This window comes from Schistocerca americana, chromosome 11 (genome assembly GCF_021461395.2).
Source record: "Schistocerca americana isolate TAMUIC-IGC-003095 chromosome 11, iqSchAmer2.1, whole genome shotgun sequence".
Taxonomy (NCBI): Eukaryota; Metazoa; Arthropoda; class Insecta; order Orthoptera; family Acrididae; genus Schistocerca; species Schistocerca americana.
The window spans coordinates 24905890-24918906 of record NC_060129.1 but is presented as its reverse complement, the minus strand read 5'-3'; the positions used below and the strand labels follow the sequence as shown (position 1 = coordinate 24918906).

The 13017-nt window shown below is 39.7% G+C and overlaps 1 protein-coding gene across 7 annotated transcripts in view; it reads left to right on the top strand.

Moving 5' to 3' along the window:
• LOC124553829 overlaps positions 1-13017 on the top strand; it is a 286889-nt gene that overhangs the window by 177156 nt on the left and 96716 nt on the right. The window lies entirely within an intron of this gene.

The following is a 13017-nucleotide window of genomic DNA, read 5'->3' as shown; positions in this document are numbered from 1 at the left end:
TGCCTGATGGCGTTTCTTCCATCGTAACCCAGTGCTGTTTTCCTTTGTTACTATTTTCTAATATATTACTGTACTCAGTGTCCATCCTTCTTTCTGTGTGTGTGTGTGTGTGTGTGTGTGTGTGTGTGTGTGTGTGTGTGTGTGTGTCTATCTCGTTGCCTTACAAACTGCACTGTATCAACCATCTCGGCCATGCACAACAGATGGCTACAACACTATGTTGATTGTTGGTGCAGCATCTTATGTCCCACATTACTCTCGCCAATATCATTAATCCTATACCTTCATATTGATCACTCTCCCTGCATCACCCTTTTGTATTTTTGCATCATATTACACACACCTTTCCTGTTCCACACAAGCTTGTATCTCATCCTACCAACCCATCCCCACTACCCACTTCTTCCCCTCCCTATTCCAAATCGCATCTACTAATTTCATAATCTAATCCCTTCTGCCTTCCCCCCCTTTTACACTTATCCAGCAACAGACCTCTAACCCACATTACATATATTTGGATTTTTTATTTGATCTCATTGTGACTTAGCACCAATTTCAGTTGGTTTTTGTGTTTCACTACCGGTCTACTCTCTCAATTTCATCTTGTTTCCTCTTATTTCATCCAGTTCGTCCTTTTTGTAGTTTTTCCCACATGTTTGAGTGTATTTTTTCAAATTTTTTCTGAGGTAATTCTATGTTATTACGTGTTTTTATGTGTTTTTCCCACCATCATGGATCCTTGCTCCTCCCATTTGCGTCAATATAGAAAAATTTCCTTATCCCCAGCCAGAACCCAGCCTCACGTACTCTTCCTGCATTGTTACTTGGTTCATGGAATCCCCCCAAATGTCCTTACCATCTCATTACCCATTCCGGCTGTCACCATTCCTTCCACATTGACCATCATCTATTCAGATTCTGTGAATCCTTAGCCCTAACCAACACAATCTTGCAGAACCATATCAATCAGACCCAAACCTCCTTGCAGCATCTTCTCTCCATCCATAAAATTCTCCTGCTATGTGATCCCAAATTCCTGGATCCCATAACACTCATTGAAACTCTTGCTCTCCAGGAACTAGTGCAACATGCACAATACCACCTCAAAAAACTCTCTGGCCTGCTCACTTCCTTCTCTCTCTTGAAATATCGAAATATGGCAAGGATGTCATTGAGGCCTTCAGAGACCATAATTATCCTCCAAATCTTGTACAAAAGGAAATCTCCTGCATTGTATCTTTCCAGTGTCCCACCACCTCTCAGAGTCCCACCATCTGGCCACAGAGGAGCTTTTCCGTCATAACTCAGTACCACCGAGAATTGGAGCAACTGAATTATGTTCACCAGGATTTCGACTACCTCTACTCGTGCTCTGAAATGAGAAATGTCCTTCCCACCCCTGCGACAGTGGTATTCTGCTGCCCACTGAACCTAGACAATATCTTAGTCCATTGCTATACAACGCCTGCTCCCAACCCCTTGCCTTGTTGCATATGTCCCTGTAATAGACTATTGCTCATGTCCCTGTAATAGACTGTGTCCTACCACCACCACCACCACCACCACCACCACCACCACCTACTCCAGTCCAGTCACAAACAGCACCTATGCCATCAACAGCAGGCTACCTATGAAACCTGTCATGTGATCTGCTACAAGCTAAGCTGCAACCACTGTGATGCTTTCTACATGAGCATGACAACCGACAAGCTGCCTGGCCGCATGAATGGCCACCAACAAACTGTGGGTTTCCAAAGCATAGCCATAACACTTGCACGTTGTTCGGACCTACCGGTAACAAATCTAGCAGTCCACCTCTGAATTGCTTGAATGTCTTTGTGTAGTCCAACCTGGTGGGGATCCCAAACACCTGAGCAGTACTCATAGGTTGCACTAGTATCCTATGTGGTCTTTTTTAGAAGTGAACCACACTTTCCTAAAATATCGTCAATAAACCGCAGTCAACGATTTGCCTTCCCTACTGCAATCCTCACATGCTTGTCCATTTCACATTGCCTTACAATGTTATGCCCAGGTGTTTAAAAGATGTGACTGTGTCAAGCAGGATATTACTAATGCTGTATCCAAACATTACAGCTTTGTTTTTTCCTACTCATCTGCATTAACTTATATTTTTTACATGTAGAGGTAGAAATTTGTGTGAGCCATCTTGTATCATCCTACAGTCACTCATCTTTGACATCTTCCTGTGTACTGTACCATCATCAACAAAGAGCTGTAGATTGCTGCTCACCCTCTTCACCAGATCTTTTATGTATATAGAGAATAATAGCTGTCCTATCGCACGTCCCTTGGGCACTCCTGATGCAACTTTGTCTCTGATGGGCATTCGCCATCAAAGACAACATACTGGGTTCTATTACTTAAAAAGTCTTTGACTAGGAATAATTTCCACAAAGGCTGCACGTCATTCTCTAGGTTTCAGAATGGATTTTTATATTCTGGGGCAAAAACCTATAACAGAAATGAAATAAGGAATTCTACATGGATTACACTGGCATATGGATGGTATTTACAAAGCGTAAGCTGTTTCTCTAGCAGCAGGAGAAGCATCAAGCTGAGAGAGAAATAGTTTTGATGTCATCTTCTTGCTGGGGCTTTTCTACTGGTGTCCAGTTTTCTAGTGTCAGACATTAAATCAGATGTAATTCATTTTTGAGTAGATATCTTTAATGTGCTTGCATTATAATACAATATTTATATGCCTCTCATAACATTATATCCCAGTCATTTGTTCCAAATGCCTCTCTTCTGTGCAGTTGTCAAATATTCTGTCTTTTATTGTAGAATAAAATTTTGTATATAGAAATTTGAGGAAAAGTTCATTCAGTGTTTCACAAATTAGATTCCATAAAACATGAAGAAGAGCTTTCAAGGATATGGAATGAGTTAAGTTATGCTTTAGGAGAAAGAACCAACTACTTCAGCCTACTTATGTAAAATATACTGACAACTAATTTTGACTAGTACTAATGTATTCACACTGATAATTATGGTAATTATTTCTAGATTGCTCTTTATATGTGTATTAGGAGAAATGCAGCTGCTTTGAAAACAGCCACTGTTCCGCCTCCTATACTACTCACCTGCTGTTATTATCTAATACTTCAAAGCATTCTAACATTACTCAGACAACTATATACTGGAAAAATCGGGATCTATTTCCTACCCTATTAGACTTAGCAGAATTTACATTTTTCAGGATATAATTTGCTGAGTCCAGGTATTTTGATAAATTGTATGAGGAGTGGCTAACAAAATATTCCTTTGCTTTGCTTCTAAATATGTGGGGATTTTCAATTTCCTTCCTGTTATAGGCTTTTACTTCAGAATATAAAACTCCATTCTGAACCTTAGAGATGGATGCACAGTCTCTATGGAAATTACTTCTAATTTTAGTATTGTGGTTGTGAATGGCTGAGTTCATCCTAAACTCACCTTTTATTTATTAGAAATAACAGTAGGGAGTAGATGAAAGAATTCATAGGTTGTTGAAGAGCCTTATGGAAGAAACTCGGTAATCAACTTCACACAGTGGTCTTGTCTTCCTGCTCACATCTGTAGAATATGTACTGATTTTACCTTAGCTGCACTGCTGCAAAGATTAGGCTGTAGGACAAAATTGAGTGAAACTATACAAACTATGCTACCAATCTTGTCTGCTAGTCAACACAGAGAATTTTTTGAGTCAAAGCAGATAGAACTGAGCTTTTTGCTTAACTACATGCTGCTGCCATCTCAGTTTGCTATACATCTTCATGCCCAGGAACTTCAGACATAGAGCTTCATGCAGTATATATCCATTGATCTCTACTTCTGGTACTGCAAGTTATTTTTATTTGTTTTGAATTGTGTAGTATGAGTTTCTGCTAGACTACAATTTAAGCCATCAGCTGTGAACCACGTGCAGCCAACATGAAATCTTTCATCATTCATTGTGAGAATTTGGTTCATAAGGTCAGCCATTTATTGCGCAGCAAGTATGGGTATGAAGATAGTTTCTTAGTACTATATGAACCAGTGTCTGCTGCAATTCTTTTGATGGTTTTCCTCAAATATTGCAGAATAAGTTCAGATGCTATGACAACATTTTCAAAATTAAATGAAGTAGGCCTGTTGCTAACGTTCCCTACTAGATCATCAGCAACACTTACCTGTGTGTTCAAATTTCCCAAAGAATCAAAAGTTGTCTCTTGTGGAACATTATATTGTGTTTGAAAACTGTGCTGTGTTGCTATAAAACTATGTTCCATGTGGTACGCAAGTACCAGAAACAGGTTGTTCAGTGGAATGCATTATGTCAACCTGTCCCTTGGTGAACTAGCCTCTTTCCACATTTCAGTGGTGGAACTGATTGTTCCATGCTTCAGACTGCTGTTTATGGGCACTCTTTATTGTACCTACAGTGATACTGTTTGCAGCTTTTGTAACTGCTACTTTGAAATTTCCGTTTACAATTCTTACAGATTTAGCTGTAGACATATTATTTGTTTATTCTTCTGTTGATCTTTGTTTTTATGCTTTTTTTCTTCAAACAGGGGTCCTTTGTTGGACATCCTGTACTTGTCTGTGTATCAGAAAATCTGTTCAGACTATTTTGACTGTCCAGGAGGCTCACCACTATTTGACGAGTTCGTTCTTGGCTACCATGTGGCTCCAGCTTTTGCAACACCTCTTTCCATGCTGCATGTCTATCCTCCTACTGTTCTCTTTCCCCTCCCTTAGGGAACATGTCTAGGATATCCCAACATTGGAACAGTTCCTCATTGGTTGTTCTTTCTTTTTTCATTCTCTATCTCCTCCCCTTTGGCTTTTGAGGTTTCTCTTTCCTTCTTCTTCCTCCCTGTGTGCTCCTGAAGGCTATCCCACATGTGTGACACATAACAGGTGACTGGGTAATGCATAATTCCCAGCCCCAGATCAACAGGTAAGTATCGCACATACCCCTGGTACAGTCTAGGCCCAGGGAGGGGTGATTGCCTGAACTATTATCTTTCCAACTAACAGTTGGCCCCTCTATCATGAGGCCCCATCTGAGTGGGGCCAGCAGTTGGAAGGAGCACACCATTGGAGACACTGGCAATCATGGGGGATTTTTTTCCCAATGAAGCAATCACTATCTGAGTCTACATCTATGAAACATTAACAGAATGAGGCTAAAGATTCAAAGACTCTGCCAGCTGTACCTTGGTTCCTTGTATTATCATGTTCCGAAGATGGTCAGTCCTTTGCTACTGTTAATCCATTTATTATTCAGAAAGGCATTGATCCAATTGAAGGCCCTGTGAAATCCTGCACTCACTCACACAATGGGGCTTTGCTTCTGGAGACCAATTATGATTTTCAGGCCCAACAACTGCTTACAGCCTCACTCGTCCACTACTGTCTTGTTCATGTTGAGGCCCATCTAACACAGAATTCATTGCATGGTGTTGTTGATAGTGTGACTGAGGGGGAAATACAGCATTATGTCTCTGACCAGGATGTCCCTGCTGTCCATTGGGTAACGGAAAAGGTTGATGCAAACTTAGTGCCTTTATGCACTCTTTCCTCACATTTGTTCAAGTAGTGCTTCCATCATAGATTAAGGTAGGCTATGAAGTCTTGATGGTCTGACGGTACATTCCAGACCTGATGTGTTGCTAGCAGCCCAGTGGCTCTTTGGACCAAGGTCCATTCCCCGATTTCTGCACTGACCATAGCAGATGATGTCATTGTGGACCCTATTGCTATCTCCAACACCTTAGGCCATTCTTTTGCAGAAATTTCGAGTTCCATCCACTATCATCCCACCTTCCTCCATCGGAAACAAGTGGAGGCAGCTCAGGTGATACCCTTTTCCTCTCAGAATTGTGAATGCTACAATGCCACCTTTACTATCATGGAACTAGACAATGCTCTTGCTTCATCCTGATCTGCCCCAGGGTCAGACCATGTTCTAATTCATTTGTTGCAGCACCTTTCTCTTGCAGGCAAGCACTTTATATGTCATATGTTTACATTTGGGCAGATGACATGTTTCCAAGATGCTGGTGTGAAGCCATTGTCATACCCATACTTAAGCCTAGTAAGTATAAACACCTTCCTTCCAGCTACTGCCCCATTTCTCACACCAGCTGTGGTTTCAAGGTGATGGAACATATAATTCATGACTAGATGGTGTGTTGCCTCAGGTCTTGCAATCTACTAACCACTGAACAATGTGGATTTTGAGTGTGCTGTTCTGCAGTTGAACAACTTGTCACTTTGTCAACCCATATTGTGAACAGTTTTCTGCAGAAATACCAGACTGTGGCCATGTTTTTTTTATTTGGAGAAAGCCTATACACCTGCTGGAGGACTGGTATCCTCTCCAATCTACACACATGGGGCTTCAGAGGCTGCCTGCCCCATTTCCTTCAGGAATTTTTAAAAGATCAAAGTATTCAATACGTGTATGTTCAACCATGTTAAAAATCTTTATCCAGGAGAACAGGATGCCTCAAGGATCCGTCCTAAGCATTGTCCTGTAGCCATTAACCCTATTGTGGCCTGTCTCCCACTGGGCATCTCCGGCCCCCTTTTCGTTGATGACTTTGCAATCTATTGCAGTTCTCCACAGGCTTAGCTCCTTGAGTGACATCTTCAGCGTTGTCTCAATCATCTTTACTCATGGACCAGCTACAAGGCTTTCGCTGTTCCACTGACAAAACTGTATGAACTTCTGGTGGCACAAGGTTTCTTCCACAGTCTTTACATCTTGGGCCTGTTGCTCGCTCTTCAATTCGCCAAGACTACAAAATTCCTGGGGCTCATGCTTGAGTCCTCCCATGCGTCTCACATGGCTGCATGCTGTACTCGGTCTCTCAATATCCTTTGTGTCTTTAGCAGTACTTCGTGGGGAGAATATTGGACCACCCTCCTCCATGTGTACCAATCCCTTGTCCATTCAAAACTAGACTGTGGGTGTTACATTTATTCATCTCCATGTTGACTGCCAGTGTGTAGTGCTCCCTTCTTCTTGGTTACCTCCCAGAGTTCGCTTTTGTCTACTGCTCTGGCAGCTTAACTTCATGCAACCTGCCAGGTTCCCAAATGGTGTGAGCTCTTCACTGCCTTGGCTTTGTGTGGTGGGCCCATGTTAATCTTGAACTTCATTCACTTCCAAAGGAAACTATTCTGCATTCAGTCTTTTGCTATAAGTTTCTCAGCTTTCGCATGCAACTTAGCAATAACATCTTTATGTACACTGTTAGCTTTAAGACCAATCATTGTATCGGGTGTGATTTCTTCATTGGCACCAACCATTTTCAGTATTAGATTCCAGAACACTGCTCAATATTTACAGCAGAGCTCTTTGCCCTCTATCCAGCCACCCACTATCCAGCCACCCGGTACATCTGGCAACACAGGGTTTTTAATTGTGACATATGCTCTGATTCTCTCTGTGCCCTTCAGTGCCTCTGTGTTGTGTACACAGTCCATCCCTCAGGGCAACAGATCCAATAAATCTTCACTTTCTTGTTGTTGAGAAAGCCACTGTGATGTTCGTCTGGGTCCTTGGTCAGGCAGGTCTGATGGGAAATGAGGCTGCTGGTCCTGCTGCCAAGGCTGCAGTCCTCCTACCTTGGCAACCCTCCTAGCCCTTCCACCCCTTTGGATTATCTCCATGTTGCCATCTGTCAGCAAGTGGTGTTCCTTTGGCATCACCAATGGTCTTCTATTCACAAGAACGAGCTACAAGAAACTAAACCCAATGGCTTGGGTGACCTCTCAGCTTCTCGCCTTGAGATCATTTTAGCTAGTTTGTGTGTTGGTCACTGTCATTTTACTGTCGCCATTTGTTAAGTGGTGATCCCCCACCACTTTCTGCTGATGCTGCACCATTTCCTGAGCAGATGCCCATTTTTTAACCACCTATGTTTGAGTGTATGTTAAAGAAAAAACCTGTCGTAGCTGTTGTGCATTTTCCTAAATGACGTGTGGGCTGTTGACCACTTTTTACTTTTTATCTGTCGTACGAATATGGTGAAGGATTTTTAATCTTTGGTTTGGGACCTCCGCTGTCTCTATGCACATTTTGTGAACCTTTTTCCAAGAGGAAGTTCTTGTTATCAGCTCTTCTTTCTTCCGTCAATTTGGCTTAATGTGTAGTCACTTTTAACTTCATTTCTTATTAATGTTCTAAGGTTATGACATGCGCTTATGATTTTGCACACACCCCTCCCCCCAAAAAAAAGGTCATTTGGAATGGCTGGAGCAATTTCAACCAAATCTGGTATGCTTTTGAGTAACTATTGGACACGACTGTGAAGTGAAGTGGTAACAACAAAATCATAATGGGAATTGCTGTTGTCAAATATAAAGTTTTCCAGGTTTCTAGGTTGGTTGGTGACGATCCTGATGGCACTTAAATCCTGGGGTGAGGGTGGCAGTGAGAAGGGGTGGACATTCATTCATTCATTCACTCATTGTGTTGTGTAGGTACTACCAATAAGGATAACCTTCAGGGATTAGAAAGCAGTCAAAGTATACACTAACAAAAGAGAAACAAATTATAGAAACCCAATCAGTATTCCTTTATCCATACAAACTTCTCCATCTCTGCATAACCATTGAAGTGAAGTGTACATCCACTCGAACCTGGTTACAGTACTCATTCTTTCATGTTCCTCACTCCCACCCTCTTTCCAACCCACCCACTTCCCACCATTATGAAACTGACATTTCCTTGAGATCTTGAAATTTTTCCTACGCAACTGATATTTTAAAGCTGAGCCACACATTTCTTTTTTTGTCAATTTGGTTCAGTAAATGTGTGACTCAGTAGCTTAGTGGTAATGTGCTCAGCTGCAAATCCAAATATCTTGTGTTTGATTCCCAGTTAATCCTAACATTTTTATACATCACTTATCACTTCTTTCTGCTCTGGCAATATTTGTTGATGTTACTCTGTGGTTCAGAATTCACCTTAAACTGCACGTCCCCGTATAACTGGCTGGGCAATTGAGTTCAGAGGTTTGATGAAGGCAAAGGCATACCATGTCCAAAAGGATTGTGCCTAGTAAGGCAGTGCGGTATTCAAAGCAGCCTTGGGATTGGTTACAGCTTTTCTTATTACCTCCTCATTAGTTATTTGATCTGCTTATATAATTTTCAACATTTGTTGTTTGTAGCATTTCAAAAGCATCTATTTCTTGCTCTTCTTGACTGAACTGCTCATATTTCACTTCTGCACAAGGTTATCTGCCTACAAATATGTTTAGGAAAAACTTTCAGACACTCACATTTATATTTGTTGTTAACAAATTTCCCATTTTCAGAAAAGCTTTTCTTCCTGTAGTTGGTCTGGATTTTATCCTCACTTCTTGATGCATTATCAGTTATTTGGCTGCCCATATATCAAAACTCATCTGCTACTTTTAGTGTCTCTTTTCCTAATTAATATCCTCAGCAGCACATGGTTTTATTGGACTGCACTTCATTACTTGTTTTACTTTTGTTGGTGTTCACTTAAAACCTCTTTTTGAGAGGCTACCCATTCTGTTCAACTGCTACTCCAAGTCCCTTGCAGTCTTTGACAAAGTCACAGTGTTGCCAGTGATCCTCAAAATTTTTATTTCTTTCCCCTGAATTTTAATTCCCTTTCCAAATTGTCAGATTTCTTCTTTGTTTCATTTACAGCTTAATGTACCAGTTGAATAACAGGAGATAGGCTACAACCTTTATCTCACTTCTTTCTCAAATACTACTTTACTAATTTTCTTTCATGTACTTTGGCTCTTATGACTTCAGTCTAGTTTCTGTACGACTTGTGGATAACCTCTTGCTCTCTGTATTTTATGTTTGATATTTACAATATTTGAAAAGGGTGTACATTGTCAAAAGCTTTCTTTTAATCAATAAATATTGTAAATGTAGGATTGATTTTCTTCAGTTTATTTTCTAAGATCAGTTATAGGGTCAGTATAGCGTCGTATTTTCCTGCATTTCAACAGGACTCAATCTGTTCTTTCCCAAGTTCAGCATCTACCAGTCTTATTAGTCGTCTGAAAATAAAATCTGTATTTTCCAACCATGATTGTTAGTTGAATAATGTTCATAAATGTCATCACCTGTCAACTTTGGAATTGGAATTATTACTATCTTCTTGAAGGTAAAGGATATTTTGCCTGTCTCATATATCTTGCAGAACAGATCAAATAGATTTTTCATGGCTGGCTCTCCCAATGGTATCAATCATTCTGAGGGAATGTCGCTTATTCCAGGAACCTTGTTTCAATTTAGTACTGTGTCAAATCCTTCTTGCTGTGTCATATTTCACCTCTCACCATCATCTAGTTCCATTTCATCTGTAAATAATGAGTCCTGTTTACAGTACTCATTTGTACTTGTCCTTATAAATGACTCAGACACTTGGCAAGCAGCTAAGAGTGAATTTCAGTCTCAGATTCTCGGTAATTGTAAAAATTTGTGGTAGGGTAGTTTTTGCATTATGGATAACGTCAAGTTTGGAAATCAGTCTGTCAGAAAGTTGATTTACTCTTCGTAGTGAATTCCCTAGTGTCCTATAAGATCACATTCCTGGGAAACTTGTCGTTGGGGGAAAAACTGTTTGTTGCACAGAAGTGTGTAATGAGTATAAATTAGGTAGTTTCATGTTGCATGTATTGTATTACATGATAAGTTGTAATTATATGGAATGAGTCATATTACATTCACATTACAAATTAATTTGTAAATACAGCTACTTGCTGAACATTTATAATATTTTTTCATTAAATATACATATGTGAGTAAATAATTCATGCCCACCACCTGCAATTATACAATAATAGAACTCCTTCTGTGGAATAGAATGAGTTATCAAGGAGAAATCTTATCACTTTGTTTTCAAATATTACTTTGCCCCCTGTCAGATATTTTATACCACTGAGTAAGTTACCAAAAATTTTAGTTGCAGCATTGTGCACCCCCTTTTAGTGCTAAAATCAGGCTTAATGTAGAGTAATGAGTGTGTGGTGTCAACTCTAGAATGTCATATGGACAGCTCTTTAAACAGATGGATATACTGCCAAGAGTTTTGCAGTACATATCCCCTTTTGGAGTTTGCTGTCAACACAATTTGAAAACAACAGTCACATTCATAAATAAAATATTTGAAGGAGTAATGATTACAGTAACTGAAAATATTTGCCCCGTTTTAATAGAAAACATTCCAGTAAGAACTGAATTATTGAGAAATGTGACAGTTGCACCCCCATAATGATAATAGAACACAGAAGTGTCCTTTTTGCAAAAAATGTGCTTGGGTTTGATAAATTTTCACACATTTATGGTGCTTTCAGTTACATGAAAGGGTCTGAATAAAACCATAGCTCATTAAAGTCAGATTTGATAGAAAGGACTTAAGGGACTTGAATTAATTAAGCACGAATTTTAAGCTGTTTTACAGACTTAAATACATATAGTAAGAATTTAGATGGTTTACTGCACCATCTTGTGTAACTAAATAACTACAGTTATTACTGTGAAGGATACAGTTTAGCAGTATAGAGGACTTGGTTCAGTTTCCCTCTGTAACTTTTATCAAAGTGAGTTACATGACATTTATGATCATTGTTGGTTTTATATCACAAATCTTTTTCTTATTAATGGTGTGCTTCAAGGTGTTCAGCCAATTTTTTGAGTCCACCTGTTGATGACTACCTCAGTCATCATCTTCAGGTGGCACAAGTTATGTTATTATGTGTACTCACTGCCCAGACTCAAACCAGACTGTGATCGACTGTCGGCTTCTCGCTGCAATTTATAGCCAATTGTATTCTCGACTCCACGCATTCACTACACCCTTCGATGCTCATTCTCTTTCAAGCCCACATTGATATGCCATTAAATGAGCATTATCTCAGTGTTTTACAGCTCCCTTCATGGTTGGAAAGATGTTTATAAATTGAGTGCCGGATGCCAAGCTCTATTTATTAGGTTTTCTGACATCTGGTATCTGTGTTTACACTGTCCCAGAAACGTGGTATTTTCACCAAAAGATGCTGAGATGAAGTAAGTTACCATTCACCATACAGTTGAGGTCCATCAATGAGCTGGCACTTCTTGCTAAATTTGCAGAGGTCCCTAGAGATAACAAGTGCACACAAACTTGCATTGTCTTGGTGCAACCCTGCTGAAGTGAGTGGCTGTGTAGCCATATTGTTTCTATTGTACTTGCTGTTTCAATAGAAGCTGAACGAGTGAGTTTAGCCTGTACCAGGGGAAGCTGGAGTTTTGAAAGCCTCACTTGGTGGCCAGCAAAATTTACATGGCATGGATTCTCAGCAGTTTCTTAAAGTGCAAACAGTGGAGTACAACATCACCTTAAGGCAGAGAATTTAGTAGGTGCTAAGTATCAGTCCTTACCTCAGACACTGCTGAATGGGAGTAAATAGTCTTTTGTCACATTTCCATATGATACATACTTAAAAATAAAATATTATTTTTATTAAAAATTATGAGCAAGTATTTCCAATTAATATTTTCATTTGATAATTATTATAGAATTTATAAGTGAAAGTAATAGTTATTATGCTAGTGAGAATTGTATCAATAACCTCACAGATATATGCTATGCATTCAGCATCCAGCAATTCTTTTAAAATGGTGCAAAAGAAACTTGACAAAGCTTGGGAATGTTTGAATTTTAAAAGGTGATCATCTAGAGTTTTCTTTTTCAGAATTACAGTGTACTGATTTAGGATCCTGGTGTCTGGGCACTGACCTTTTGTTAATCATGATTATTCCGTCATCAAATAAATATTTGTGTAACTGGACCAGTGGGGAATGCTGTGTACAAATAATAACAAAATAATAGTGTTAAGGATCTGAAGCTGGGCCTTCAAGGCTCTAAAACTCATCTTGCTTTTTAATGAAAGCCACAATTGTGATTGATGACAGATTTTTTCCCCCTTGTATATCTTTGAAAAGTTAAATGCCATATACTACAAATTTTTGGCTTTTGTGGCA